This window comes from Struthio camelus, chromosome 1, assembly GCF_040807025.1.
Source record: "Struthio camelus isolate bStrCam1 chromosome 1, bStrCam1.hap1, whole genome shotgun sequence".
Classification (NCBI taxonomy): domain Eukaryota; kingdom Metazoa; phylum Chordata; class Aves; order Struthioniformes; family Struthionidae; genus Struthio; species Struthio camelus.
Genome location: NC_090942.1, coordinates 103960452 through 103980132, shown reverse-complemented (window position 1 = coordinate 103980132; position 19681 = coordinate 103960452). Strand labels below are relative to the sequence as shown.

The window sequence follows — 19681 nt, the reverse complement described above, 5'->3', positions numbered from 1 at the left end:
GAGCATTTCAAATCTTACTTGTTGAGTAGTTCTGGGTGATTTGTAAAGCTGTTCTTTTCTATTAGTTTAGAAGACTAATATTTCAACTGGGGATTTTTTTCCTTTCTCTTATTTTTTGCATACACTGAAATAAAAAAGCATCTACAAATAAAGTATTAGAATAGATTTATATGTAGATAATGTTTTGCTTTTTAGTAGCAAGGGAGAGGTCTAATGGTTTCTTCAATTGCAGAAGCATGATTTTTGCAAGTCTGGAGTTTTGAGAACCTCTTTTCATCTCAAGCGCATACAAGAAATTGGTGTTAAAAAGTGATCTAAATATGAATCAAATTTCAATTTTCATGAATTTTCATTTGAATTTTCAATTCAAATTTCATGTCAAAATTTCATGAGAGCAAATACGTAACATTCAGACTGTGGCATCCAGGACTGTCAAATAATTTATAAGGTGTGAAAAAAGGTGCAAATATTGGGCTGGCAACATTTGAAAATCACATAAAGGATTGTAGTAGGATTTCCAAAAACTCCCACAAAAACAGATGATTGGATAATATAATTACAGATAAAAACTGTAGATAATTTAAGAATTTTAAGTGGAATGTGTTATACAATATGAAGGCCAATTTGAATTACTTATGTCCTTTACTGGAATCCAACAACTCAAGGAAAAAAAGTCAAGACATAATTGTGAAGAGGTTTTTTTCAGTGCATATTGTATGAAATAGAAATTAGAACACATAGGAAAGCCTCAAAAAGTATATAAAAATATCTCATTTCCACAGTGTACAAATATATATAGAGAGAGACCATTCTAAAGATAGAAGGATCTTATGATACTCTGTGAAGTTCTGGCCATATCCCTTAGAAATGGATATGATAAATTAGGATTTTTTTAGATGACAGGAACAATTAGACATCTATATAAAATGTTGAAGTTTATTTTCCAGAAAAGCAGCAATAAAAAGACGTATGACAGAGCCATAAAAAAAAAAAAAGAATAAGGATAAGACAGAGTCATTAAATAACATTTTACTTCTGATTCGTAAATTATAGTGAAAGCAATTAATTTAAAATTAACAACAGGAATTATTCTTTTCTATAACATACAATTAACTTGTAAAACTCTTTATCAGAAGCTGTGATTGAAGTTGAGAGCATAAACCAACCTTTGTGGCATAGGTGGTTTAGCACTTCGCAAGTGAATTATGAGGCCATTTTTGCACTCTGTGAATGAGGATAGCAGAATTTTCCAAGATGAAGAAAACCTACTTGAAACAGTGTTTCTTGTATCTCCCTTTGAGGACTTGTTACATGCTATTGTTAAAGACATGGTTCCAGATCAGGTCCACACCACATCAGGTCTTACATAGCTATATTAAAAGACCCTTATTTTACTAGAGTTAAACGGCTAAATTCCAGTCTTACTTACAATGTCAAAAATGAGAAGATGTCATACTTCAGAGGCTGTTTCATCTGTGCAAGCACGTCCCAGAATGCTGAGATGATCTTGACCCAATTGGTAAGTCATCTTTTTTTTTGGCCACTTTCAAGGTGCTCTAGGAGGACTAATGCTCATTAAAGAGATAGCTGTAAGGCCGTGCCTTTGCACTGAACCGATACCTTTAACTGAAATGTTAATTAGGACTTGTTTGCCTATCCAAGTAACGCTTGGCAGTATCATCAAAGTAATGCTTGAACAACTTTGAAGAAGCATGCCGCTTTCAAAAGCTAAGCAGGAGGAAAACCTGAAATGGCTGAAAGAGTACTCCAGGTGGGGAAACAAATCCAGCTGCCCAGAAAAACAGAGAGAGAACAATATCCAGAAATTCTTCATTGCAGCATACACTGGTTGTGATGTGGAATTGGATGTTGACTTAGCCATGCAAAGGAGAGTTTTACTTTGTGAGTCATCACTGTCATGAATCTCTGTCTGCCTCTGAAGGACAACGGGGGAGCTCCATTGTTTGGGGAACGCATCCCTGTGACACGGCGGGTAGTAGAGCAGAATCCCTCAGACACAAGCGGCAAGTTCCTGTATCTCACCTTACTTCAAAATAGTATTTCATCTCTTTCAAAATCATATTCCATAGGGTAAAGGAAATATCACACTGAGATTGTCAGCAACATCTTTCACTGCTCAAGTGGCTTCTTTTGAACAGCTGTTAAGATACCATTTTAGCCTCACATTTGCTCCGAAGGGATAACGAATAATGACTATGACTTGAAAAAAACATTGGAATTCCTAGGCAGAAGCCTTATTTATATTGCACTTATAGCATGGCAGCAGCAGTGTCCATTTGCTTTTTGTCTGATGCTCAGACTCTGTGTCCTACTGTGTGAGATAAAACACAGCAAGGGAGTAATCATTCCTCGCTCTTACCTTTGGGCAAAATGGCTGATGTTGTTGCAGCCTGAGTCTCAGGGGAAAAGGAACCAAACAGCACACTTTGCTCTGTCTATGCCTGTGTGGATAAAGGACAATGGAAATTTAGGGCATGATCTAAGTCCCATAAAACAAGCCCCTACAAATCTTCCCGGAAAAGTCTTCTAACATCACTTCTACCATCTCGTCCCACCGCAGGGAAAGGTAGATTATGGACCAACTGCAGCAGTGCTTATTCCATTATCTCATCCTAAAACTGGGAACAGAATGTCCACAGAAAGGGAGGCTTTGGGAGAAATTATTTTAGCTTTTCAGCTCTGTGAGGATGAAGAGAAAAACAGAAAAACAGGCTCATCACATTCATATGCCTCCTTTGGGTGCGGTCTGCTACAGAGCAGAAACTATCCCCATCTCCCTAAAGACAACAACTGATAGTAGTGCAGAGAGAAAAATCACACTGAATACTGCTTCTTCCGCAGAAACGCAAAAGGAGAAAAGTGGCTGGTGAAGTATTTGATGCTTTCAACGTATTTTAAAGGGCAATAAAAGTTCAACAAAAATGTTACATACCAGTAAGTTCAACAACTTTGTTGTCAATTAACCTGTGAGAATTTAGCATTGTTTTTCATTATCACATTTCTAGAGTTGTACAAAATGCAACATCTCCTTCCTTTTAGCACTTACAAATAAGCCAGTGTTTGTAAGTTGTTGAATAAGGGTTAGGATAGTTTTGTATAACCAGTTCCAGTTAATAGTCATAAAAGCAGAATTTGTATCAACTATTTGCATGGAGCATTTTTGGCTCCTGCGTAGGTTGCAGAAATTTTGGCTGAATTTCAAGACAAAGTTGATTTGAATCAACCTTACTTCAGCACATGCTAAAGAAATGCTTTGCCTGAACCAAAAAGAGAAAAAAACTTGGAATTCTTATACGAACAGTAGTGCTATATTGCTTTTTCTTTAAAATGTATGTAAAAGGATAAATAGAAAATTTCAACTGCATCTATACTTCGAATTGAATCGCAGAATTTCACATCATTTCATCTATGTGAGATATATGATAAGAGCAACCAAGCCCTTATTATCATTCAGTGTTAAGGTCTGTGATAAGATTTCCTTCTCTCATTTAAATCTACAAGAGTTACACCATGTTAGCTGTACAGTACAGTACATTTCCCTGTGCCATATTCTTTAGAAGGGAGACTAACTCATGCTTTGCTTACCTTGAATAATAACTTATTCCACAAATAAACTAGTCACAATAGGCTAATAGACATGTGCGATGTTGTGGTCCAGGCCCGATTCTGCCAGTATCTTTTGTGATGAACCATACAGAATGAAATGGCATTAGCTGTATGCTAACCTTGTTAAAAGTCAGGATGGACAAATGTGTCTCTGAGACATTGGTACAGCTGTATGGGTCATAAAGGATAGCCGACGTCTAGAGTTTGGTCAGTTACTTCCACAGTTGTATAGATTATTATTTGAAGGAGAGCGGTAGCAGCGCACTCTTTGCTGATACTTGGAAAACACAGTAAATATTTTGCAGAACTTGTCAATTGCTCTCAGCTTGGTGTGTAACATTGAACTTTTATGAAGTGTTTTATTATTAAGGATTAACTACAACATTACCTTTTAATAGGATCATAAATCTTTAATTACAGTTCAATATGGTACCAACTAAAATTGCTTTTGGAATGAAACAATTTTATTGTATGTTATGAATAAGAAATTTCTGTCAGAGAAAAAGAAATCATAACTTCTCGGGGAGAAGTTAAGGCATGCACGACTCCCACTGACTTCAATGGATGTGACTGTCTGCCCAGTCATTAACACAGAATTTATCTGGTTTGCCACTACTATATTTACTATTTTTAATGCCCGTTAAAAATTCAGTCCATGCTGTGATTGCTCTATTTTTATTTGTTCTTAAACTCCACAGTGGTGTTAGCTCTAGTTGTTTAAGAGATCCCATTCCAGGGAAGCAAATTGTCATGGCAACTTTTTCTACTGGCAAAAATCAAGCCACTGCAGAAACAGCAGGTTGGTAGAGAGACTTTTCTTCAAAGAACAAGAGCATTCGCTGAAGCAGTATTAAAACTACAACTGCAATTTCTTGCCAGTTGAAACATGAATGTCCAGTACTGTTGTCGCAATTGCAAATTCAGCTCCAACTTAGTTTCCTTTGGGTTGGCTTTCCTGTGCTAGAAAAAACTTTCAAACGGTAGCCGAGCTGTGGCAAGGGAGATAACTTTGTCCCTTACAAATGGGACTCAAATACTATTGTGGTGAGTGACTTTTTAAATTTACAAAGCTACGTATTATTGCTTGGAGGGATAGGCACAGCATCTACTTTAGGCACCTGCCATAAGCATCACTCCTAGGACCGAAGCTGCACTCCTAGGACCGAAGCTGGAAGTTTAAATTCCCTTTGGGGTCAGCCTGGAAGTCGCCTGCAGCCTGGGAGAGGTGTGGCAGATAGCAGCCTGTTAGTCACCGGCAGTGTGTACAGCTCCTGAGGCTGTATAATGCATCTAAATAATCTTTTGTTAGTTTAATTGTCAGCATTTTGTTTTGCTTTGTGTTTTAAACAGCAGCTGACTTTTGTATGTGAATGGTTTTTGGGCTACACCCTTGGATTGCATCCATGTGTGGAAGGGTAATACATCCTACCCGCACCTAAACTTTGGTTCATGGCAAAGAAGAAAGCAGTGCCAAAAAGAGTGCTGGGCTAGGAAAATGAGCTTTGCAGCTGCATCCTGAATGGACTGTAAAGAAGTAACACTTCAATTGCAAGGCAAGAGAAAAGGCACACTGTTTTCAAAGCAAATTTTTTCCAGTCTAGTGATATAAAAGCCCGTGTTTCCTCATTAGAGTAAATGGCACAGGGAATTCTTTCATACGTGTGGATACGTTGTCCAAAGCAATTGTTTGTGTATATTGGGTGAAGCTGCATCATAAGAGCTGTTGGTTTAAGCCACTGTCCTTCCCACTCTTTGCAGGCATAAAGGATCATTGGCAAACGAGGTTAGTATTGGTCCCAAGGCTGTTCCACAGGCTGTCAATTAAAAGATAAAAATTAGGTGATTTTGCAAGTGAAACTGAATTTGCACCCTTTGTATGCAAATCTGTCTAACTGACAGGGATTAAAACAGGGAGAAAGTTAACTCTGTATCATTTGCCCTATACCTTTCTTGACTGGTTGGTAATACTGTCCTCAGTTTTCTACAACAGCAGCTTTGACATAAGCTCATACCTCATCCTGGCTCTGCTTTCCTCTCAGATTTACGGGTACCGAGATGGTATTGCAAAGGTAAGATTGCAACACATTTGCATTGACTAACTGGTAACCAACTTGCTTGAGAAATCATAGCCGTGAAGAAGCAGCATCATAAGAGCCAGCCTGGCTACGCTGCATACCTGCCATCTCCGGCAGATTTAGTCAGTTTGCATTGAAATTCATGCTGCTACATGTTCACTGCTATGGCTATCTAAATTAACTAGATTAAAAGTAGTGCTGACATTGACTCCCCATTCTCCAGTTATAAAGGGATGCAGCTTAACACATCCCTGACTATTGTACCAGCTTCTGTCCTTTTGAAATAACTTTTCCCATAACTTTTCCCACTGGCTGGAGGCAGTTGTACATTGGCTTTGGTTAGCTAGCAGGCTTGCAAGAGATGAATGTTTCCACAGTAATTGTGTATCCTTCAGAAGCATTTTGCTTTCCAAAGGTCCTAATTCTCACAGCATATGGTGAGTATTTTTGCAATACATACAACGGCCACGTTATCTAGTTGCATGTACCAAGAGGAGCACATCTGTAGAGTGAGACAGTACTGGGGACGCCATATTTCAGGCTTTTTTTTTCTATTAGTTCAGACTGCCTCTGTTCTGGTCGCATGGGCTGGATGTCCACCTGCAATTAGAATGGACTCTAGGTGCTACTGGAGTGCAAATTCTGGGTTAGTTTTATCCAAGAGAATGCAGTTCATGCAATAACTGGGTATAGATAATTGCACAATAAAAACAAACAACAATATAATGCAGGACTTTGGAGGAGAATGATATAAAGGTTGGTAAAATCTCTTAAATTTAATTTAAAACTACAAACAGTGCCACATCAATTTAAATGTTATGATTTATGGCAGATTAAGAGGGTATGGTTAGATGACTGAATGCTACATTCCCAAAAGTAACAAAATTTGACCTTTTTTTTTAATCACATTTTAAAACTTCTAAGATTTGCCCTGGATTTTCATACTTAGCTTTGCGTAACAGCAGACTTCCCTTGAATTATCAGTACACTCTCAATCTTAGCACCATCATATGTTGGGCATATATACAAAAATCGAAGCCTGAACCTACCTGTGTTTTTGCAATCTATTTTCATAGCCCGTTCCCTCAAGCAATCGAGGTTGCGATTTTTTTTGTTTCTTAATATATTCTATGGAAAAGTTTAGGTAATCTAAAGTGGCAACAGCAAAAAAATCCTCAGGAATGTTTGTCTTTTTCTTTTCCTAATCTGCTACTAGCAGATTAGATTATGTTCATGAATGAATGCCACCAATAATATGCCTCGGTTTGTAAAATGCTTTTGTAACATATTCCAGATTAGCATTTTTACTGGAGACCAGGTCTCTGTGCTGGACTAAGTAATTAATTAAATACTGCCTTGCCACCCACTGTCTTGCTGATAGATTTTTTTTTTTCTAACAACCAAATCTTTCTGTAAAACAATGTTGTGGGTTTTTCTTGGTCTAGACTCCCTCTTGAATGTGCTTTATAATGTCAAAGAGACTGAGAGGGCATTTCTCACTCCATTTCCTCTGGCTATAATTTACCACTGGACTGTAGATGTATGTGAAGTGTAACACAGTGAGAAAAATGGGTATTTCTCATGATATTGATATTACTGTGTATACTGTATAAAATACAACTAACTTAAACTCCAAGCCTGGTGAAACATGTGCCATTTGTGTTTTAAGTAAAGATTCTGAAAGAGTTTTCCTTTTGAGTTTATTCTTCATTATTTTTTTTCTTTTCACAAGGATTAATTATACAGGGCAAATGCTAAAGATAAAATGGCTTGTACAGAAGTGAAAAAAAATCTGGTTTCTGTACAATATATCTGCGAAGTCAGCAACACGGTTACAGTGATAATTTTATGCTGGCAGCCTAGCATCTGGCAGGCTGACTTCTCAAACTGACAAGCAGTCTGCACATCAAACATACAGTCAACTTTTTCTGAGGAGAAAAAGTTGGGAAAGTCTGTGCTTACTGCACCGAACTGTCCTGCATGCACATGACAGAGCGAGCTGACATTTCCCTGGCAGCACCCGGGAGAGTACATCTCGTCAGGGGAGGGCAGGTCCGATTTGGAGACTGAGGTTTTCCCCCGGCCTCTGCAGTTTCCACAACTGGCTCTGAAGCTGCTCGCCCTTATGCGGTGCACAGGGCAGGAGACCTGGCTGTATTTAGCTCAGTGGTCATGCGCCCAGCTTCATTCCATTTTTTTTTTTTATTCTATTTGCCAGGCCACACAAATGTATCCATCTACTCCAGGTTTTTTTTTTTTTTTTTTCTGTGAATGTCTGGGCCAGAAAGCTGATGCTGAGCCCTGCCTGCATTTCCCTGGAAAGCCTGCCTGTATTTTTGCTGAGATGAAAGTCAAGCCTGCAAAAGTCGAAATTTAAGCTCTAGGCAACAGCTTCCATTAAAAGATGTTTGTGGCTAAGATATTGCTGTATTTTTTCCAGGATGGGGACTGTTTTAAAGCAAACACTGCGTGTAGCCGGGGACGCCATAGAAGCCCCTTCATTCTGCTGGATTCCTTGTGTTAGTCATCCTGCCCTCACCCTCCTTACCAGAGTCTCAGTTTCTGCCTTTTCCTAGCCATCGTTTATCCTGATGTCACAAAGAAGGTCCCCCATGTCCTTCATGGAAGATGAATTGAGGTTTTTGTAGGAGTGTTTGAGGCTTTATGGCTTTTTTTTAAAGGCTCTTTTGCTGCAGGATATTGTGCCACTATATCAGGAGGATATAGCGCTGCTATTTCAGGTCCAGCCTTGGGGAGGCTCCTTATTCCTCCAGGGCGACTCCTTTTCAAGCTCCTCATCTATAGGAATTGTAGCAGCTATTACCTGGCCCGGGCCCTGATGAGAGTGTTGTGTCCTTAAGGGAGAGCGGCTTTTATTCCTGCTCTTCCCACAAATGGGCTCACAGAGCGTTTGAAGGGAGAGCTCGGCATTTCCGCAGAACAGTCCTATTTAGAAAAAGCCCACAGGTCTCGGGTCCTTTTGAGCTGCCGTTTTTCGCTGGCACATGCGGAGGGGACAAATCCAGCTGTTCCCCCTCCCTCCAGGAGCGTGAAAAATCCCTGATGGAAGGAGACCAGGCGGAGGGAGCGGCCCTCCTCAGGGAGGGCATGAATCCTAATTGTAGCAGCTCAGCGGAGGGTAGAAAAGGGGGAAGCAGGGAAGCCTTTCTCAGTTCCATTAAGGGTTTGGGGAAGTATTTCAAGATTGTTTGTCTGAAGTGTGATTTAAAGGGTTCTTATGCATAAGTGGTCTTTATGGCTACATAATCAGTGGTGTTATCCCCCCCCCCTCCCGCCTCCTCCTTCCCGCCCCAAAGCAGTGCCTAACTCTTACCACCAATATTCTGCTTGTGGGTGCTGGGCTGCCGGAGGGTTGATGCAGCAACGAGATCCTAGGCCCTAATATTTATCAAATATCCCAGAGCAGGTTTCATCAGAGGCCTATCAATCAGAGACGTCCTGCTCACTTGCAAATTGAGTGATTAAATTTCCCCTGCCTAGATTTCTCTTTGTAGCTTCATTCACTTTATAGCTTTTTTTCCTTTTTTTCCTGTTAATACATGTTATTTCCTGAAATGGTGGACAGTATTTCTTCGCTTCTTTTGTCCACATCGTATGTAGCTGTATTTGAACCACGAGAATTCTGCCCCATATAATATTTGTATAGCACTTGTAGACACCCTAAGAAATCATAAATATATCTGGTTCTTTGGTAACATAACAAGAGTTCATTCTTCACTATACCTTAAAATAAATATATCTGCATTTTATACACCTGGAAATAAATAAAAGCCAAATCATTTATGGTGGCATTGCCCTTAGCAGAGAAGGCACAGTGACCTGGAGAACTTCCTCCAGCTCAGAGCTTTTCCCTGTCAGCACCTGATCAATATGTGGAGGGCAGGAAACTGCTGTGAAAAGAGAGGTTACAGGCCCTGAATATTTTGTTTGTTTTGGGAAACAACATATCTTTCAGCTGCCACAGCTCTGGGCTATTTCTTTGCTATTACTCCAAAATAAGTTTAACCCATAACTTAGGTCACCAGAACTATATGGAAAGATGGATGTAAATTCCTAAAAATCAAAAAAAAAATTCACACACCAAATGAAGATACAGAACAGAAAGATTTGACTCATGGCCTACTGATGTGCATTGTTGCTCTGATGTAAGTTCCATTTATCAGAAAGGTACTAGGAAGAAATAATAAAAAATGTTGTAACTAAGCCTATTGCTGAGATCTGCACCTCAGGAATATTGATTCAGTGCTACTAACCCACACCAAAGGCAGGGGTCCTTGCATTTTATGTATCGGTAATAAGGTGAAGTAGTGTTTCTTGATGATGGTCCACTCCAAACACAAACACTTGATCAATATTCAAGGCTCCTTTTTCCTGCTGGAAAAGTCCACAGCAGGAGAAGCTGAAGAATGATTTGCTTTACCCAGTTAGGTTTTAACATATACACTAGGGGAATATGTTACCACTGTGCTTTTTGCTCCAGAGTTGTGAGAGAGCTTTTGGGCTTTGATGTGTTCAGGTTTTGCTTGTAAGTCTAGTTCAGATGCTGCTGTGAGATTACCACTGCTGAGAGTCTAAAGGGAAGCTGGATACTCATTTTTACTGTAGCAGAATAGCAAGTGAGACCTTTTCAATCCCACACATCCACTCACGATGCATCAGAGCTGCCAGAGTGGGAGGGTAGCCGGGGTGGTGTTATAACAGGCTGACAACAGTAAGGGGGCCAGAAGACTTCCCCTTATCTTGGTAACTTCCTTCACTTTGTAATTATAAGGAGGAGAGAGGCCAGAGAAAGCAAAGAAGGTGATGAAAGTGATGACATATGGAAGGGGAGAGAAAGGAACAGACATTAGAGTAGGAGCAAATAACATGTTTGCCTTGGCACCTGAAACAAGCTTCGTTGCCCTGTAAGAGCCATATATAAAATTAACCATTTTCAAAATTAAAAATAGCACTCTATTAGAGCTTGGCCAGTATAATGCATTTTCATATCTGGACTAGCATTCAAATACAAACTTCTTTTCAATAGAGAGGCAACACCAAATTTGGGTGTAGCTACACCCAAATTTGTGTAGCTACACCCACATTTGTGTAGCTACAAATTTAATCCAAGTGAAGTGAGTCAAGAACATTCCTACTTTTCTACTGATGCTTTTAATGTAATGTAATGTCTAGTATAACGTAATACTGGCAGGGAAATACAAAGCAGGGAAAGACTTTGTTAGAACGGGAGTATGAATATCCTCTTAACATTTATGCAGCCCTGCTCATGGCAGTATGTTGCTATCTGCATAATTTCTGTAGGAGACCATGGAATGACTTAAGAAGTAGGGCAATACCATTGACCAATGTTCAGAATCAAATAAAGCTCTATCCCTGAACAGTGGAAGGACTAACCACAAGTAGGAGTGAGCCCAATGTCCCTGCTGCGTTGCATGGTTAGGGGTCACTTACTGTTGGGGACATTATATGTAGACTATTAATTTTCTTATTGCACCTTACATCCACAGCAATGCTGTTAATGACTGCCACTACTGAATGACTGTGGGCCAGTGGTCATACAATGTCTCTTGCTACATCTCATGGTTTCCAGTGCCAGTCATCATAGCAAACATTCATGTGCCTTGGTCAGCTCTGCTAGGGACTCTGAAGGCCTGTCAGTACAAGTGTTAATACACAGCAACCTAAGAATTTGCAGTTCAGCGTATAAAAGCATAGTGTACAAGCCATTCTACAATCCTTCATGTGGACGCTGACAGCAAAGTGTGGGCACAGAAATGCTGAGTGTTTCTGTCCAAGGGGGTTTGCTCTGCTCTAAAAGAGCACACGGCAAATATCACCCTAGCCATTAGTGCAAAATGGCCGCTCACTATAAATGCACCTCTGGCCACATTTCATACTTGCCTTTCCCACTATACAAAATCTAATTTTCCTTAATGTCATTCTGCTAGTACATTATCATCCACTTCTGTGCCCTTTCACACTGCTGAAATGGTGGGAAGAAATGCACGCTAGCAGGGAATAAAGCATCTTAGAGTGTTTTGTGAGCTGAGGCCTAGTGTCTTAATCATTCTGATAGTCTGCTTTTCCATTTTACAGCAAAAATGAAGTCCAGGTAAATCTAAAGGGACATTGTGGCTTTTTCCTTGATTCTAGCACATTTTCTCTTTATTTTTTATAGCATTATAAGCTTTATTCTAAACATTTGTTAATGTCACTGCTGCAAAGAGGCCCCATTTGAATCCTATTTCCTCTTTCTTTTCATTGCAGATTAAATGTTACAGAAAGTTACAGAAACTGCACCCAGGTCTTTTCAAACTGGTGCACCCACAATTATGAGGCAGGCAACGCTTAGCCTGCTGAGGTAGTTGTTTGTCTTAATAACTCTAAGCAGCTGATAGTTCAGCTTCATTACTATCACTATTACTACACTCATCCGCATGGATCAGCAGAGCACCTTATCCTTCAGAGATCCTTATCCTTCAGGTAGCACAAATCTTGTCCCTTCACCAATGAACACAGAGCATCCCCTACCATTTTATGACTCAGTATTCTGATACTGCCATGATAACTACGATTTAATGTTTGGATGGATGTAGCATCTTCCAAGATTAAAAAAAAATACATTTTAAAGGACTAAACTAATAAGCAACATCCCTTCTCCTGTGTGCATGACTCCTCACTTGTTTTTTTTTGAGGTTTTATGCAAGAGTCTAAACAAAGCAAATGGGGCTGAAGATATTTGCTTTAATTCTTGCTGTAAATGGATATTAGAGAATGTATGGATTTTCCTTTCCGTTCCCATCACTGTATTTAAATGCAACATACACTAATTCCTGACTGTGATGCACAGCTATTCTCGACAGTGTCACTGGTTATGGTACAGCTTCTCATACATGTTATCTGAGCCTCCTTAATGAAATATGCTAACCTCCAAACACCTATGCCATCAACAAAAACAAAGGCTTTGGGTCCTCACAAATTTATGCATTAGATCACAGATTTTAAATACAGAAGGAAGCATTAGAGCATTAGTCTGAATTCTCATCCATCATGAGCTGTAACATGTCACTCTTCCATAAGGCAAAACTAATTGATTTCATGAAAAACTGGCTGGGTTTCGTGCAAAGGTACATCTTCTAGAGAAGTATCAGGTCTTGACATGATGAAGTGAAATCTTGGTAGACTGACCCAGTAGAATGGCATTTTCATCATGCGCACATTATTGTTGATGTGCAAGCTGTCTGGCTTCACTTCAAGCCATTGGTTTTTTTTAGACAATTTGCAGTTACAGAGCTCTTAATAACTCGTATTTCCTTTCACGTGTATGATCATGAAATTACTTCTCAAAAATCCCCGCCACATTTCTTGATCAGCTAAAGCGGCCAAGCCCTTTAAGTTCTTCTTCAGTCTGGAAATTTTCCCAAACTTCAAATTGTTTCAGAGGCTCTTCCTGCACCCCCTGCAATACTCCTTATGCTGCCTCCCCCATTCTTTCCCTCACATTCAGAATTTTTTCAAACATGGAAAGCAAAGCTGGTGCTGGCATTCTGGCCTGGTCACGTCAAAGGCACTGTACAAAACTGCCATTGCTTTCAAAAATCACTTCTACCCATGTAGGTACCCAACAGTGGAGAACTTGGCTTAAGAAGTATAGGAAATTTCTGCAGCTCCAGTACTGAGAAAGGTATGGTCTGTATACATATAGGCCTGTCACTGATTTGAGAAAAAAAAACCTTCAGCACTAGTAAATGGGGTTCTCCAAGCATTCAAAGCAAAGGTAGTCTTAAGCTACAAAAATTGAAATCAAGATCTGGAACACCCTAAGGACAGCTTAGGAAGGTTTATGTAGGAATTTGTAGTTATTCTTCAGTGGTCTGGAATTTAAAGAGAGCCTAAAATTCATATCTAGGCTTTTGACTTAGGTTTAACTCTAATTTACATTGAGCCATGAGTATAATGTCTTCGCCCAGCCTCCTCCCAAGCCTCTCCACATTTTCCTTTCTTTTGACTAGCCAAATTGCTTCCAGGAAAATAAATAGTTTACTAAAAATACAACTGTGGAAACAGAACACTCCTTTGTTGCTCTAAGGACATTCCAGTATTGCTATAAAATTAATTCTGTCAATTATATTAAAGCACAGAAAAGACAAAATTGACTTGGGTCTTGCTCACACACCTATTAGTTTCACATGAGGAATATGCTGTTACATTAACCAAGTAACCAAGGCTTGTCATAGGCAAAATCAATACCAAATAATCTTCAGACAGATGCATTTATACCATATTTTGTTTACTTTGCCTTATAAATGGTCAGTTCCCAAGCATTTCCTCAATGATTTTTGGTTGTGTTCCTCACTCTACATTGCATCATCTTAATTTTGTGGGTTTGCCATGCCACATATTTAAAACTGTATCGGGGGGATTCTCTCATACTTCTATGGTGGTTACAGAGTTTGTTACAGCTAACCCCACACTAGTCCAATTCCCAGGAAACTGAGGCAGACAACCCAGACAATTCTTGGAAAGCAATGGAACATACTTGTTTTTGTTCTTGCAATTAACTCACACACAAAATCTTTATAACGTGCATTTTTACCTGTCTCCACAGTTCTTTCATTTGCTAAACTGCTGCATTGGAATAAGAGTCATGTCTAAAATTTGCTGTATACAGCCACTCTTTAACCTCCAAATTCACTATTTGCAATGAGTCTTTAAGAACTAAGAGCAGTCTTTTCTTTGGAGGATTGAACTGCAGTAGTGATCCAAATAGTGGAGTGGATGGGGAGGAGCCAGGGTGGCAACTGCCCTATTCCTCCAAAAGTTATACTGAGAGGTTCTCTCTCTGGTTGGGAGACATTTGGGACAGAAATCACTCTAAACACAAAACAAACCTTATAACTCTGTAAACATGATTCTCCTCAAAACAGTTTATAATTTACTATAATAATCTGCACTCAAATGCCTACCTGTCAGCAAAATAAGCATCCTTTGAAATAGCATAGGTAAGTGATGAGAAAATTATTAACATCATAAGAGAAAAGAAAACTGATCCTGTGGAAAACAAAGAGGGTCAAACTCCCTCAAAATACTGACCACCTAGAAAAACATGGAGGACAAAGGCTGATCTGGCTTTTCGGATTTTAGGAAGCCCAACAGACAAGCACTGGTGCATGTGTCTGTGCTCTCCATTGCTTGCCGCCTGGGAATGTTTTGAAAAGGAAGGTTTGGCAGCTGAATATATCAGCTTCAGCCTTCCCCATAAGGACTGACTCACAGCGATAGGCTGGGCAGTAAGGGGCAGGGATGAGAAGTGCATGGGGGAAGATATGTCCTTGTTGTCCATCCGCTTCCCCCAGCAGGGAACTAGGCTTGGTGGGGGGATGCAGCATCACAGCTCTTCGCTCAGGAAACAGGAGCAACTAAATCCTCTTCTGGTTACTCTGGCAGCAAAATAACCGCAAATATTTTAAATGTGGAAATAAAATAAGGAAATCTATCTTGTTTTCTTGGGATTTTCTTCAGGAGTATGTCTGCACGGAATTTGCTGACAGAGTATTCCACACGTTCTTCCCATAATAATCCTCCTTCTAACTTCTAATTAATTTTACCCTTTTTCTAAGATGCACTTTTGCCTTCCAAAAAAGCCATTGTCTCTAATTTCTGCCAATTGTTCATTTGCTGCCTGTCCTTCTTGAGATTTCTCACTTCTGATTCATGAATCCATTAAAATGCTTTCCTTTGAAAAGCGCCCCTCACCACTGTGTCAATTACTTTCCAGTGTTAGTGCTGGCGAGAAGAACTTCTGACTCTCCTGAGCAATTAAGCTGACAGTTATCAATAGCAAACACCATGCACTGTAACAAAATGCTGCTGAGTTAGAAGCCATAAAGCAATGGATTGTACAATACAGCTAACAGAAAATGTAATTGTAAAATGGTTAGCCCATATGACTTCTTTGAACCTTTGGCAGATGACGTGCTTAAGTAATGCATTTAGAAAGCTCAAACTCCCGGCCTTCCTGTGTTCTGAGCTCCATAAGGAAACACCGATACACACACACACACACACACACACACACACACACACACACACACACATACGTATGGGTATATTTATATTTTAAACAGGTCTGCAAGCAGTCTGCAACACCAGTGTCATTCTGTATGACTGGGTTTCTTTTGAAAACATATTTAAATACATCAGTGGATGGAAGTAGGGGTCTTTTAAATCAAACCAAAACACAAACAATAAATTATAGTTATTCTACAGAAATACTTACATAGATAGCATGCAGTTCATGCTCAAGTCCACCCCGCGTGAAGTACAATGCTCCAATTCACATATGAATTTTCACTATTTTTATACAACTTCCAGCAGAGTCCTCACCACTGAGCCCTCCTTTGCTTTTCTCTGTGAGGGACCTATAACGTGATGTGTCTGAGCTGCTCTAGACACAAAGTTGGCAACAATAACAACCGGCTTTAGGTATTCACGATGCAGGAGCTGTTCCAGCTAGGGTGGCAAAAACAACAGCAAGACAACAACCCTCTGCATAGTGTTATTGTGCATGTATCCCCATATCTTATTCCATTTTTTGAAACATTTTCCCTCTGCTCTCCCGCAGTGATTTCTCTGAAATCAGCCAGTTTACTCTGGGTTAAAACTCTTGAAACTGAATGAAGCACGAAAACCTGTGTCTGGACTTGACAGGGTATGCAATGCATTGAAGAAGGAACCAGACCCTAAAACAGTGAACTGAATAATAAAGTAAACCAAACATTTACATTTGAACTACTGTTTGGGTGTGCCAAAGCACTCTCTAACATAATCGCACTGTTTTGCATCTTTTATTTGGAAGGAAAGTCTTTTGGTATGTGATAAAAAGATACTTTGTGACTGAATGCAAACACTTGGACTTATTGCAGTTGTTTTCTCCTATCTATACCATCAAATAATGGTTAATTACATGATTTAACACTAATTTCTTGTGACAGCATTAACAGAGATATGTACTGCATAGCGGAGAACAATCCAGGATTCTGAAATTGGCTGTGGTTTCAAAACGTGATTCACCATGGTGTTAAAGAACACCTGAAGGTTATTATGACATGTATACGGTATAGACAAGCCTGCATTTAGTACTGCACTATGTGCTTTGTGAAGTGTAACAGCACTGAAGTTATACATTAACTCTGTGAAATTGCAGTGTTCTTGCATATTACATTAATATCAGTTAATAGGGAATTAGTGCCACCTAATGTAAAAATGTAACCCAAGTATCTCTTTTAGTAAAAGGGAAGACTCTCTCTCTGGCATTTGCAGTAAACATTAGTGGAATAAAAATAACCATGAATTATGTAGCTGTTAAGTATTACCTATTCCTGTGCTGTTACACATTGCATATTGTCCTCTTTCATACACATTGTATCTTCCTCTTGTTGCTCTGATGAGCAACAAATATGCTGTTTTATTCTAACTGAGAAATCGGCCATCCCATACCTCACTAACGGAATAACTGTGGTAATGAAATACTTCCCTGTCACGCTCCTGTGTAAACTATAATTATTTTGGCCCCAGTTCTGCAAACCTGTATGCAAGTTCTTAATTGCACTCAGGTGAGGAGAATTAAGTGCATATACGAACGTTAATGTGAGCAGGACCAAGGTCCTATGTGCAGTTTTTCTCTTAATTAAAGCTACAAGTCTCAATTCCAAAGAGCACTCAGTGTCTCTGGCTATTTTATAAGAAATAAATGATACTTTAATAAAAATTAGTGATTACAAAGATAAATATAGAGAAAGAGTTCTCTGATTCCCCACGGACTACCTATCAGATATCCGCTATCTGAATCTAGCTTTACCTAAAAGAAAGAGGAAAGAGAGAGGGAAAAAACAGTTGCTGTTTCACCCAGAATCCTTTTTTACTTTATCACACGCCAGGCTTCACGTGCACTGCCTGTAAGCACCCTTCACCTTTCACTCTACCATGGGAACTGAGACACACAGGCACATCTGAAATGCTGAACGTTTGAGCTAGCCTAGGGGTTTGTTCCTACCAATCCCACTTAGGACAGTGTTCCCAGTGAGCGTAGAGAAAGCAAAACTGTGTTCGGTATCTCGATTAAAATGTTTATACTGGGAAGATACGATACATACACCTCTATGGCTCTTGTGTATAACAAATAAAACAGTCAACAGTAGGATGAGTTTGCTTGCTGAGATGTAGTCACAGGAGTCAGACTTGCCCAATGATACTTTGACATTAACACACCGTAATTCACCTTAAATGTTACTAGGACAGCAGTGACTGAGACTACATATTCCAATAGCTATAGCATGATCTAAGCGAGGGAGAGGGGTCAGCAGTTTAGGGCCCAAGTCAGTAAGCTCCTTGGCCCTTGGCATATATATCGTCATTGGCCTCGTTAAATGCTTCGCTGAGGAGTCTCTTTTACCATTTTCATCTTCTCATTTTAATGCCCACATATGCTGAAGCACTATTATTATCTTTGATATTTTAAGGAAGAATGCATTTGAATCTAGATTACTTTGGACATTAGCACTGTGAATCATGATAGGACCTTTAAATGTCTAAACTGGAGTGAATCTGTATATTGATAAGGGAGACGTAGCTGCTGGAAAATGCTTTGTTTTGTCAGCTTAAAAAAAAAAGCATAACATTGTATGACACTTTGAAAAGAGTCAGAATGAACTATCAGTAAATGGTATTAATTACTAGTGCTTTTGAAAATATGTAGCTCATAATGCTATGACCACTTCCATGAGGCAGAAGTGCAACTGTATTGGTTTTCTTGCCTGATTGATAGAATATTATAGATGAGGTGAGGAAAAAGTGACCAATCAGCTTTTCTAATATATTCAGTGATTTTTAGTGAACCTCTGATGTCTGATAGTAAAACTGAACAAACAATTTTAAGAGAATTATAGTCAGAAATCACAGAAAATTGACATCTCTATTTATAATGTGTGTTTGGTGAGATTCTCCATTTGCTTACACTAATATTTATAGCAGGACAGTTAATTTTTCTTAGAATGAAATCTGAAATTTATGAAAATTATAAATGAATGTAAATTTGTGAATCTTAAAAATCGCAACTGTTATTCTGCAATTTTGCAAAACAAAAAAGCACAGTCCAAATATTTTAACCAAAATACAGTACTTAGGGAGAAATGTAGCTAGACGAGATGTTTTGACTCTTTTCTAACAAAATGGAATGACTTGCGCTAAAATAACTTTTAATAAATAAACTACGTAAAGATGTCTTACATTTTCCTCCCCACTAAAGTCATTTTAAACTTGCACTATTTTAAAGTTACTCACATAATCAAAAATTCAAAATCTAATTGTAAAAGTAATTATTTGTGTCATGCACTCATTTCCTTTTATTACAGCTCCTATTTAACTCATATTTTTGTCACTAAAATGTAAATGATCAAGATGTTTGTAGCTGCCTTTATGTCAGGTTATATATTTAAAGCATAAATTGTAACTCTCAGGATTACTACTCATCCCAATGCACAGCACATGCATTCTCGAACAAATTAAACAAAGTTGTACAACCAGGCCTTTGAGATAGTTACACGAGTCTCATCCTAAATGGTTTGCCTATTTCAGAAAGCCTTTCATACGCATAAATGGCAATCTGAGGTGACTTTCGTTGCTGAGCTAAGCTAGACTGTGATGTGCTAAATGGTGCTAGGCTTCTCCCTGAACCTTGCCATTTCTCCTTTTTTGAAACCAACAACCATATTCTTTGAAGTTGACTTTATTTGGTGTCCCATATGCCTTGGTAACAGCTGGAGAGTGGCTCTTCTGTAGCACCATGCTGGAAAGATGCCCTTTCCCCATAAGACCAGGGACAGAGGGGCCATTCTTCGCTCAGGAAATTCCTATTTTCCTAAAAGCCACTATTCCATCATTTTTTCTCTGAAAGTTCC

General features: G+C 39.1%; 1 long non-coding RNA gene across 2 annotated transcripts in view; it reads right to left on the bottom strand.

Moving 5' to 3' along the window:
• Positions 1 to 1022: 1022 nt before the first annotated feature.
• The window catches only part of LOC104144199 (uncharacterized), a 71609-nt gene continuing 52950 nt past the window's right edge, over positions 1023 to 19681 (bottom strand). For both annotated transcript variants that reach the window (XR_011134769.1, XR_694074.2), the window contains one exon: positions 1023 to 2462. This is a non-coding gene — a long non-coding RNA (uncharacterized lncRNA). The remainder of the gene's footprint in view (positions 2463 to 19681) is intronic.